Source organism: Bidens hawaiensis, unplaced genomic scaffold (genome assembly GCF_021521415.1).
Source record: "Bidens hawaiensis isolate Kalapana, Puna unplaced genomic scaffold, B.hawaiensis_p1.1 tig00023224_1, whole genome shotgun sequence".
In the NCBI taxonomy this organism is placed as follows: domain Eukaryota; kingdom Viridiplantae; phylum Streptophyta; class Magnoliopsida; order Asterales; family Asteraceae; genus Bidens; species Bidens hawaiensis.
The window spans coordinates 172,799-185,142 of record NW_027493643.1 but is presented as its reverse complement, the minus strand read 5'-3'; positions in this window follow the sequence as shown (position 1 = coordinate 185,142).

The window sequence follows — 12,344 nt, the reverse complement described above, 5'->3', positions numbered from 1 at the left end:
CCTTTGTAGGCGCTAAGAAATCTCAGAAGTCAGCTAGCAGGTTTTCCTTGGAAGATATTGATTGCATGGTCACTTCTCCGGACATCAAGAAAGAAGCCTTGAAAGCAGCAACAAGTTCCGAGCCTAAGACCGCTACAACCAGAGCCAAGTCTGCAGCATCTAAAAGGAAAAGGTCCTCTGATCCCGAGACTCACTATGACACGGTCCTGAGTGTAAGTATCCCGTATCCTGTAATATCGCTTTTAAGGATCCAATATCCTTGTAACTTATACTTTTTGTTGATGATAGGCTATGAACGCTTTCAAAGAGCACTATGAAAAGGTTATCAGTCAGATGACTGAGAAGCTATCAGGACTAGGGAAAGCCGTGGTTGCCAAGGATAAGGCCATGATCCAACTTTCCAAGGATAAAAAGCAGTTGGAGCATCAGTTATCCTTAGCGGAGACCCAGCACCAAGAAGCTGTGAAGCAGGCTACTGAGGAGGCCAAGATGTGGGCCCGCTAGGTCGGTCTTCCAAGAACGGATCAAGATGGAGAAAGAGGTCAGCGCCTCTGCTTTCGATAAGGCGACTTGAGATGTGAACAAATGGAAGTCTGCTTTGGAATCTCTTGGTGGCGAAGAAGATGAGGAGATGGCTGAGGAAAATGAGGCTGGGACTAGTGGTGCCAAGGAGGTGGCCGAAGCTGGTGAAGGAGAAGATGCTGCAGAGGGTGATGACGCAGCTTAGGTGGGCGATGAAGGATACAGAAGACAAGGCCCGAGCCCACTTTTTTTTGTTTGTGTTGATGTTTTTTAAGGATATTCTGGTCTGTAATGAACAATAGTAGGTAGGTTTAAGGATCACTGATCCTCAAGACAATTCTCAAGGGTACTGAAGGTGGATGGATCCTCTGTTTGTGGGGATGAAACCTTTAGTGCCTCTGACTTTTATTTTCCTGCATCTTAAGAACAGTTAGTAACTTTTACTTAACCCGGGTGAATGGTCCATCTTTAGTATGGTGAAATCCGGGTTAAGAATTTTGGATAAGTCCACAAGGCTTATATTAATGATAATCTAAATCTTTCGACTATTTACTTTGTTACTTATTATCTTGAAAGCTTGTTTGATTTAATCTTAGTCTTATTAAAAATTTTAAAGAATAATTCTGAATAAAAATTTTAGGATAGAATATCCTTAAGGAAAAGCAAGAAACTTTTTAGGATAGAATATCCTTAGAAAAAATTCAAAAATTTGAAATCTTTAAATCAGAAATATTTATAAGAATCTTAGTTACACAAATATAAATGGGCAAATAGAAATCATACGATAAGGTCTAAATAGACCTGAGTTACCATAGCTATTAAATCTTCAGTGCCCCACGGTGGACTAAACCCATTAAGCTGGGGACAAGCCCAAATAAAATACTGGGGACATGCCCGTGCAACTGGGGACAAGCCCGTGAAACTGGGGACAAGCCCGTGATACTGGGGACAAGCCCAAATACGGATGTTAACCGGGGACTCGCCCAAACCAGGATTTAGGCCAAACGTAAGATAACGTGAAAAATATATAAACCGGCGGTATGGTACGTCTACCATAAATCATAGGATCCTCCATATAGCCGATGACAACAAAATTGTCAGCCACAAAGCGTGTACTGGTCCCGCTGCCCCGGACTATACGTTGGATAACGTGGGCTCCAGGCGAGAGTGTAGAAACTCTATTTATAAGAAAGGTGAAAACCTTTAAACCTTAGGGGACATGACCATCGGGGGTCATATCCAATCGTGGGCTAGGCCAAAGGAATCAGTAAAGTACCTTGAATGCAAAGGAGAGGTGGCCACCTCTTGATTATCACACAACTTATTAATATCCTGCATTGATATTTAAAACTTGGGAGAAACAAAATGTTAAGAATACCTTATCCTTAAATAAGTAAAGAGAATTTAAAAGGATAAATAATCAAATAGATATTACCAATTTTGGGATCCTTGATCCTTTAAGGATACTTGATCCTCAGAGGATACTTGATCCTAATCAGAAAAAGTATTTCTTAAGGTGGATAGCATTCCATGCCCTTGGTAACCTATTTCCTTCCATTGTCAGCAAATGATATGCCCCCTTTCCTGCCTCCGACTCGATCTGATAAGGTCCTTCCCACTTGGGTTCTAACTTTCCATCAGCCGGATTAGTAGTATTCTAGAAGGCTTTCCTCAAAACTAAATCTCCTTCTTGAAATCTTCTGATTCTTATATTCTTGTTGTATGCCCCAGCTACCCTTTGTTGATAAGCTGCCATTCTGATCTTGGCTAGGTCTCTGAGTTCTTCAACAGTATCCAAGTCTTCAAGAAGGATCTCTTCGTTGGCTTCAGGATCACGGATGCTCGTTCTTGCTGTAGGAACCACCATCTCTGTTGGGATTACTGCTTCTGATCCAAATACCAATGAAAAGGTGTTTGGCCTGTTGCATTCTTGGGTGTTGTCCTGTCGGCCCAAAGAACATACGGTAGTTCCTCGGCCCACTTTCCCTTCTTGGATCCTAGTTTTTTCTTTAAATTGTTGATGATGATTTTGTTGCTAGATTCCGCTTGACCATTAGCTTGAGGATGCACTGGTGTTGAAGTAATCATGTTTATGCCCCAGCTGTTACAAAAGTTAGTTGTTCTTTTCCCAATAAATTGGGAACCATTATCACATATAATCTCAGAAGGAATACCAAATCTAGTTATAATATTCCTTTTAATAAAAGATATAACTTCCATTTCTCGAACTTGTACGAATGCTTCTGCTTCAATCCATTTAGAGAAGTAGTCTGTCATGGCAAGCATAAAGAGCTTTCCACCTGGTGCCTTTGGTAGCTTCCCAACAATGTCCATTCCCCATTTCATGAAAGGCCATGAAGGGGATATAGGATATATTGGTTCTGCTGGTTTATGAAGGATATTTGCATGCCTTTGGCAGGCATCACACTTCTTCGAATACTCTACTGCATCCTTCTTCATTGTCGGCCAGAAGTACCCAGTTCTAAGTATCCTGGAGAATAATGCTCTTCCCCCTGTGTGGTTGCCGCAATCTCCTTCGTGAAAATCTTTAAGTACCTCCTGTATTTCAGGATCCTCGATGCACCTCAAGTATGGACCTGCAAGAGATTTTCTGTATAGCACTTCATCTAATAGAATATATTGTGATACCTTAAGTTTGAAGGATTTCGGATTCTCCGAAGCTGGAATTTCTCCAGTCTGAATGTACTTCTTGATTGGAAGGATCCAGGATCCTTGGCTGTCTGAGGATAATGGATCCCAAAGTACAATCTGTTTGTCATTTGTTATTTCTCCAACTTCTTGTTCTTCTATTGCTGGAGAAAGAACATGAATGATTGGAATCTTCGTGTCTTCTGGAATTTTCAGAAATGAGGCTAAATTCGCTAAGGCGTATGCCCCATCGTTTTCCTCTCTTGGTACCTGTACTATACTAAACATTTCGAAGGATTCTGCCAATTCCTTAACAATTTCTAAATATTTGATCATATTCTCACCTTTCACGGTGTAAGAACCGTTAAAGTGGTTAGTTATAAGTAAAGAATCCATATAAACTTGAAGATTCCTGATCCTCATGCTTTTGGCTAAAAGTAAACCTGCGATAAGTGCTTCATACTCTGCCTCGTTGTTGGTAGCTTGAAACGCACATGCAATGGACTGGGGTATTATGTCCCCCTGTGGCGATTTCAGTAGTATGCCCAATACTATTCCTCTTACATTGGATGCTCCATCTGTTAAGAGGATCCAAGGATCCTTGGTTTCTTCTAGTTAATGTACTTCTAAATCAGCTTCCTTTTGCATGTCACTGTTGAAATCAGCCACAAAGTCTGCTAGAGCATGTGATTTGATAGCTGTTTTAGGCTCGACTGAATATCGTATGCACTCAGCTTTACAGCCCACTTAGCCATTCTACCTGACAACTCTGGCTTTCTAAGAACATTCTTAACAGGATAATTAGTTCTTAAAATAATAGTTTGAGTTTCAAAATAATGTCTTAATTTAGTAGAAGCCATAATTAAAGCAAGGATTAACTTTTCTAAATGAGAATACCTAGCTTCTATGTTTAAAAGACTCTTACTTACATAGTACACTAGGTGTTGTTCACCTTCATGATCCTTGAAGAGGACGACACTTACTGCATTACCTGAAACTGCTAGATATAGATATAAGGATTCTCCATCCACATGTTTCATCAAAGCTGGAGCTGAGGATAAGTAATCATTCAAGGCTTTGAGCGCACCCTCATGCTTTTCAGTCCATTCAAATTTCTTATTTTTTCTAAGAATGTCGTAGAAGTCTTTGCATTTCTCGGAGGATCTTGAGATAAACCTATTGAGAGCAGCTATTTTTCCCGTAAGCCTTTGGACATCTTTGGCATTTGCAGGTGACTTCAGGTTGATGATGGCTTCAATCTGTTCTGGGCTTGCTTCAATTCTTCTTTTAGTTACCATATATCCCAGAAACTTTCCAGCCTTAACACCAAAGTGGCATTTTGACGGATTTAGTTTCATGTTGTACTGGTCAAGGATATTGAAAGCTTCTTCAAGATCCCTAAGGTGATCCTCAGCCTTCTTTGACTTCACCACCATGTCGTCTATATAGACTTCCATGGTTTTGCCAAGCTGATCTTTGAACATCATGTTGACCAGTCTTTGATATGTTGCCCCTGCATTTCTTAGTCCGAATGGCATAGCAATATAACAATATATGCCGGTAGGAGTCATGAATGCGGTATCCTCCTGATCAGATGGTTCCATCTGAATTTGTTGAAATCCAGAGGAAGCATCCATGAAGGTAAGCATTTCATGTCCCTCCGTTGCATCCACCATGAAGTCTATATGTGGTAATGGGAAAGGATCTTTGGGATATGCCTTGCTTAAATCTGTAAAATCAACGCATACCCTCCATTTTCCATTCTTTTTTGAAACTACAACCACATTAGCCAATCATCGAGGATATTGAACCTCTCTGATCATACCGGCCTTAATAAGTTTTTCAAATTCTTCTTGTATGATCATGTTCCTCTCATGAGCGAATTTCCTTCGCTTCTGATGGATGGGTTTAATAGATAAATCAAGACCGATCTTATGAGTGATTACCTCCTTTGAAATACCTGACATGTCTGAATGTTTGAAGGCAAACATGGATTTTCTTCGTTTTAAGAAGGATATCATATCCTCCTCAATCTCATCGGGGATACTGGATCCTAGGAACACCTTTACATCTGGATCCTCGGGGTCCAAGGATACTTCCTTTAAGTCTTTCTCCCGAGCATCCAGCAGGTCCCTAGGATGTTGCTGTGGTTGCTATGCTATAGTTTGCTTGGTTGTTGGCTTCATTGATAAGGAATAATAGTTCTTTGCCTCCACCTGGTCACCTTCTATCCTCACAACTCCCCACGAAGTAGGTAGTTTGATGCATTGGTGATAGGTTGAGGCCACCGCCTTCATTCCATGCAGCCAGGGCCTGCCTAGAATAACATTGCAACAAGAAAGGTTATCAATAACACAAAACTTTTGATATGAATTTAACCCTTCAATATATATTGGAAGGTTGATGTCCCCCAATGTCTTCTTGGTTTCTCCACTGAAACCGACTAGCACTGATGTTCTAGGGACGATCTCAGAATCTAGAATGTCCATCTTCTTAAGGACATCATGCTGGATGATGTTGACCGAGCTCCCACCGTCAACTAGAATCCTGCGTATATAATGGTTAGCGATAAACAAAGTAATAATCAAACCGTCATGGTGAGGATCCTGGATGCTTAGTTTGTCTTCCTCATCAAAGAAGATCCTTTTGTTTGTCGTCAAAGTGGTGGATACTATTGGTCAATCCCCGTTATCCAACTTGATCTCTTTGGCGAGCCTTTTTGCTGCGGAGAAGGAAGTTCCACATATGTATGAACCTCCAGAGATGAAATTGACCATTCGCACATCCAGCTCATCCTTGTGAGGATCCTGGATCCTCGAGTGGAAGAAGATTATTTGATCAGTCACTCGAGTAGTGGGGATAAGCGGTCTTCTTTCATCGTCCAACTTGAATTCTTCTTCAGGATAAGGTGTTTGGAATATATCATAGTCTCTGGAGACGAAGTTGATCACGTGAGCATCCGGTGGTGGTGGCGTTGCTTTTTGTGGAAGATCTTCAGGATCCTGGATCTTGGATTTTTTTTCCTTCCCAAGAGTTCTTTAAAGTGACCCTTGCTCAGGAGGTATCCAATTTCCCTTCTTAAGCCAATGCACTCATCTGTCATGTGGCCAAAATCTTCGTGGAAGGCACACCACTTGGATTTATCTTTGAAGGTAGTCATCTTCTCATTCTTACGGGGCCACCTTGCTTTCTCCCCTAGATCCTTCATGGCACAGATCAAGCCATGGGTATCTACAGAGAAACAATACTCGGAGATGCAGGGATAGTCTTCATCATCATCTCCTTCTTCGACTGCTCGTACGTTTTGATTGTTGAATATGGTGTATGGCTTCGAGTTGTTGTTCCTGTATGAGGATCCTTTATTCTTGTCAGGGGATTCCTGTTTTGTTTGAGCCCCCAGAAGATCCTGGATCCTCTTGTCGTCTTCCAATCGTATGAGCCGGAGTGCCCTGTTTCTTACTTCATCTAGAGACCTGCAAGGAGTTATCACAAAATCACCATAAAAGGGGGAGCTCCTCTGAAGTCCCATCCTGAAGGCCTCAACAGTAGTAGGCATGTCAAGATTAGGAATTTCTAGAGCTTCCCTGCCGAACCTCGTAACAAAATCCCTAAAGGATTCATCACTAGGTTGGACGACTCGGTATAAATCACTAGTTAACTTCTCAAGTTTCCTACTACAGGAAAATTGGTTGTTGAACAAGTTAACTAAATGTGAAAAAGAAGTAACTGAAAAGGGAAGAAGACTTAGCAGTCATTTTAAGGCGAATCCTGTGAGTGTGGATCCGAAGCCTTTGCACAAGCAAGCTTCCTTGAGTCTCTCCGGGATAGGGTTGATCTCCATGCGCTCCCTATATTGTGCAACGTGCTCTTCTGGATAGGTGGTCCCATCATAAGTCTTCATGTTGGGGGTCTGGAACCTCTTCGGGATTTTAGCATCACAGATAGGTGGAGAAAATCTGGATAACTTGTGACTTCCCTCAGGTATATCGGGGATTGGTCGTATAACCCCGGGAACACTGGATATCATATCCTTGAGCTTCTGTAGCTCCTTGGCCATAGCTTGGTTAATACCTGCATCCTTCACGGGACCACAATTAGCGTTAAAGGATATAGGATCATATGGGTTACCTCTTTGCTTGGTGAAGGTAGGCATCCCGGATGAGTAGTTAGGATAAGAGGAGTCTCCAATAGGATTTGGTCCTCCAGAAGCTATAGTTTGCATGGGGATTATATCTCCTTCATGAACTTCGGAGGATCGCTGATGCTGAACTCCGGAGGATCCTTGGTTCTGAAAGAAGGATCCTTGGGGTTAGAAATTATAGAATCCCTGGTGATACAACCCGGAGGATCCTGGTTGAAGGATGGATGATCCTTGTGGGAAAGTTGAGGATCCTTGAGCTAGTTGACCCATGTACCCTGGTTGAAGGATAGATGATCCTGGCTGAAACAGTGAGGATCCTTGAGTCTGTTGACCCATGAATCCTTGTTGAAGGATAGATGATCCTTGAATAAACTGAGCCATGGATCCTGGACTGGTGAAATCCAGCATCCTGGGTATCAAGGGAGTATGATCCTCCGCTGTCCTCGTAGTCTTCTTGAGATCTTCTATCTCACGAAGGATCCTCTGGTTGGTCTTGTTCTGTTGCTCCATGTATGCTTTAACCTGTGAAAACATAGATGAAACATCATTGTTAGTCCTAACCACCGGGGTGGCAGCAGTGGTTCTCGAGCTCTGGAAGATTGGCAGCTGTGTCTTGCTTCCAGCAGCAGCAGGACGTGGTGCTCCCGTGATTGGTGGAGGCATCGGCGGCAAAGTCCTTGATGTGAGAGGAACCGTAGACAGCATAGTTGATGAAGCAGAGGTTGATTGAGAGGCCAATGATAGTGATATGGGTATGAAAAGGTTGAAAATGAAAGGAATAATATGGATTATAGCACCAATTGCCCCACGGTAGGCGCCAAATTGTTTTGGATAAAAATCTGCTAAGGATAATGTATCCAAATCTGTAAAGTGAGGTATAGTGCTAACACGATAAGGGCGAATGTATAATCGAAATCTTGATGAACACAACGATTTGATCACGAGGGAAAAAGCCCTTGATTATGATAATCTTACTTCGGTCAAAAACTAGCAAGGTAATCTTTGGTTGAATTGCTTCGGTCAAAGATTAACAATATAATCCTTGGTCGGATGGTACGTGATTATTATAATCTCCGGCACAAAAAACCCACGGACGGTGAAAATTATCACCGTCAAGTTTATTAATGGTAAAAAGATGATTACAGGTGTTGTGGAGACTAGATCAATGTTACAATAATCGTTAACGTGTATAGAGAGAATAATGATTTCTGCTCTGTGTGTGTGGAATACAATGTGTGTTTCTAATCGATCTTATCTCGGTTTATATCAAAAAGAAATACAACAACATTTCCTATCTATTCGCCACTATCCCACTAGTCTTCTAACGTCCATTGACCACGTGCAAATAGCTTCCAAGTCGCGATATTTAAGGTGGACCAGGTCACATAGCCGTTGCTCCTGTTGAACATTAGCCTCCACACATGAAACAATGTTAAGAATACTAACCTGTGAGGATCCTTGATCACTGACATGATACTGGAGCTCTTTGTAGGATAACGGATCCATACATATCTTCAAGGATAATATATCCTCAACAGAGAAAATATCAGTCCTAACATATATCATATCTCCCCCTCAAAGTAAGCAACTCCAAGTGATCATCCCGATCATCTACTAGCATATGATATGGTTCGGTCTTTCAACAATCAGCAGCAAGTCATCAGCTATCCATCGGCACCGGTAAAGAAATATATTTTTACATTTAACGTCGTCACACATCTTCATGAACAACCCGATCATTCTACATCTTTCACTTCATTTTTCGCTCTCTTGATAATATGTATCCCAAATTAAGTCTTCGAAGGTTTTCTACATCCCATTCGCTTAGATGCACTAATGTTTCGGGCATATGATTTAGAGTTCCAACCTCTATTAACAAACACTGAATGATCAAATTCTTCAATCCAATGGCAAGAGTCGTATATTGTTCAACAAAATCAACCCATTCAAGAATTGTCCCCCTTAACAAAAGTAATTCTCCGAATACTCATAACCAACCTAGTCAGGATTAAAGTCCCTTAGAAAAAAGTAAATGGATAGACACTCGTATCCCACATAGTCAGGTTTTAATCTCGAACAAACCAATCAGCAATCAAATAACAATTGCAGTCTTGAGCTCAATCAATTGTAGATTTGCAATAATGAATTACCACCCGATTTGCAGTAATTTTCAAGAACCCCTTGCAAATGTAGGAAGATACAAGCCAAATAAGCTCATATGAAATTTTTATCTACCCCTTTTCTTGACAAATTCAGCAAGGTCTTGAACAATCTTCAAAATACACAAAAAAAACTCCTCTTCAAATTACACGTTGTCTCTCCCTCGGCCAGTAGATACGCGTAAAAAGTCGGCCGGAAAATATGTCACGAAAGTTTTATAAGAAGAGTTCCCAATACATTAGGAATATCCTTAAAAAATTTCGTTTAAGAAAATGTTTCTAAAATACTCAACACATAACGAGTGAGTATTCAACGAATGAGCCTTCGTTCATTATACACATAATTTAACCAATTCCTCATTCATTAACACAGTGTCCACATACGTTAAACTATCTATCATTTGTTAAAATTGAAAGAATAGATATCATTCGTTATAAATAACATCCATCCTCATTCTTTATAACCATTCACATTCATTAGAATAGTTACACGAATGACAACATACGGTAAGATATCCACATTCGTTACCCATTTAACTAATGGAAACCACATTCGTTATAAAATAACTCGTTCATTCATTAAAGATCACATTCGTTTTATACAATAACGAATGAGCCCACATTCGTTAGGCCAATAACTTGAAGACATTCGTTAAACACCTTAACAAATGGCCTTCATACATTAACGGATGGCCTTAATCGTTAACCGCCCGTAACGAATGGCTACAGTAACATAACGAATGGGTTCTTGGATCTGTAACTATTCATCGAAAGAGTGTGTTTAGCCGGAAAATTCAGTTAGATCGCCGAAAATACAGTTACATCGCTGGAATATACAAATCAAGCTTCATCTATGGCAGATTCATCAAAACATCATAATTAATCATGAAAATTTACCTGAACACTTGGATTTTCATCACGAACATGAATCTATCATCAATTTAACTTAATATCTACTGAATCATCATAAATCTGGTCAAACAGTATCATCTTCTTCAATGATGAAATCTTCAATTCACCATAATTAAACATTAAAATCAACAGGAAACCTCGGATTTCATCAATGAACACGAATCTACCATCAATTTCAACATTCATACATTAATTTGATCCAAATCTGATCAAAATATACCAAAACTCGATGAACACGAATAAATATCATCTCGGAACTGAATCACATCAAATTGGTACGTATCAAGAGAAATTCCCGCCCTGATACCACTTGAGAAACCTATTACAGACGAATCAATTTCATATCATACTTAAGGTTCTAGTTCTATGATATTTTATCGGTGATTGATCTGTTATACCTTAGTGAAGTGTCTGTGTTTAGAAGGAAATTGGGCAGCGTAACGACACTCTGAATAATACAATTCACATTTGTTAATTTACAAATCGGGTTACATGTATATATAGAAGATGAATCCCATTCGTTATACATCACATAACGAATGGGGATCATTCGTCTTCAATCCCGAACTTAACTTAAAGTATAGCGAATGACTCATTCACTATAACTCATTCATTAAACATCCTTAACGAATGGTACATAATAATAGCGAATAGGCTCATTCGTTAAACAAACTTAATGAATGGCCAATAAACATAGCGTATGGGTTCATTCGTTAAACATCCTTAATGAATGAGCGCATAAACTAACAAATGAATTGGTAAATTACCAAAAAGCCCTTTTACATTAATAAGATAAATTATAATTATAAACAAAGACCGAGACGAAAAAACAATGCACTAACAATTTGTTTGGTTCTCTTTTCGTCCATTGTTTCACCGAATTATTTTCTTGATGTCTCATCAATCCGAGACTAATGTTTTACTTTCATATCGAAGTTTCAAGTATATACTTGGTTAATCTTGCTGTTATTCAAATTGATGTTTTATGGGGATTTTAATTCGTAAAACGAAGTTTCAAATTGATGTTTTACGTTATTTTGACTCAAAGAACTCAAACTATTTTGATAGTTAGATATTAAAGTTTCATTTATCTATTTTATGCCAATGCGTTTTCAGTTTACGTGTGTATATATTGTTAGCTCAATGCTACATTTAATTGGCATGTTATTCTCAACCCCGTTATTTACAATTAATTACTGTGATGGTCATGACTTCGATGTTTTATCCATGTTGTTATATTAATAACCTAAGATTTCCTGATTTCCATGTTATTATTTCAAGATTCAAAAGTCTTATTCATTAATTTCATTATTCTCGAACTTTAATATTTAAATTTATAACGGTATTACTAACTTCGAAAGTTTCATTTATTTATTTTTGTTATTTTGAACCCCAATAGCTCATATATCAAATCTGTGATTTTGAATTATAAAGTTTTTGTACATTAAAGAGTTCTCTTTTATTGATGTCTTGCAAAACCACTCAACAGGGAAAACCATGTGGATCATGCGACGAACTAAATAACTATGGGTGCACACGTAATTGTCAAAGTTCTCGCACGGAAATCATAGTAAAGACAGTTGTTTAGCCATAACCCGAAACTTGGAATGATTTTAAAAACCGCACTACTACAAAAAATTCCTTCAATGACACGCATTGCAGTCATTAAAGGGCCTTTATGACACGCAAATGTGTCATAAATTGAATATGACACGCTTTCCGCGTATAATATTTCATGACACACTTTAATGACATTCATTTGTGATACACATTTTTTACATGCATTTATGATGCGCTTTCAATACTCGTATTTACGACACCAATTAACGACATGCATTTATGCATGTCATCGTAAAAATTTTAATTTTTTTATTTATTTTTGTTTAGCCATAATTAATAATATATCACGACTCAAAATATATCAGCAAAACTATACATTTCATTTCTAATTAAACATCCTA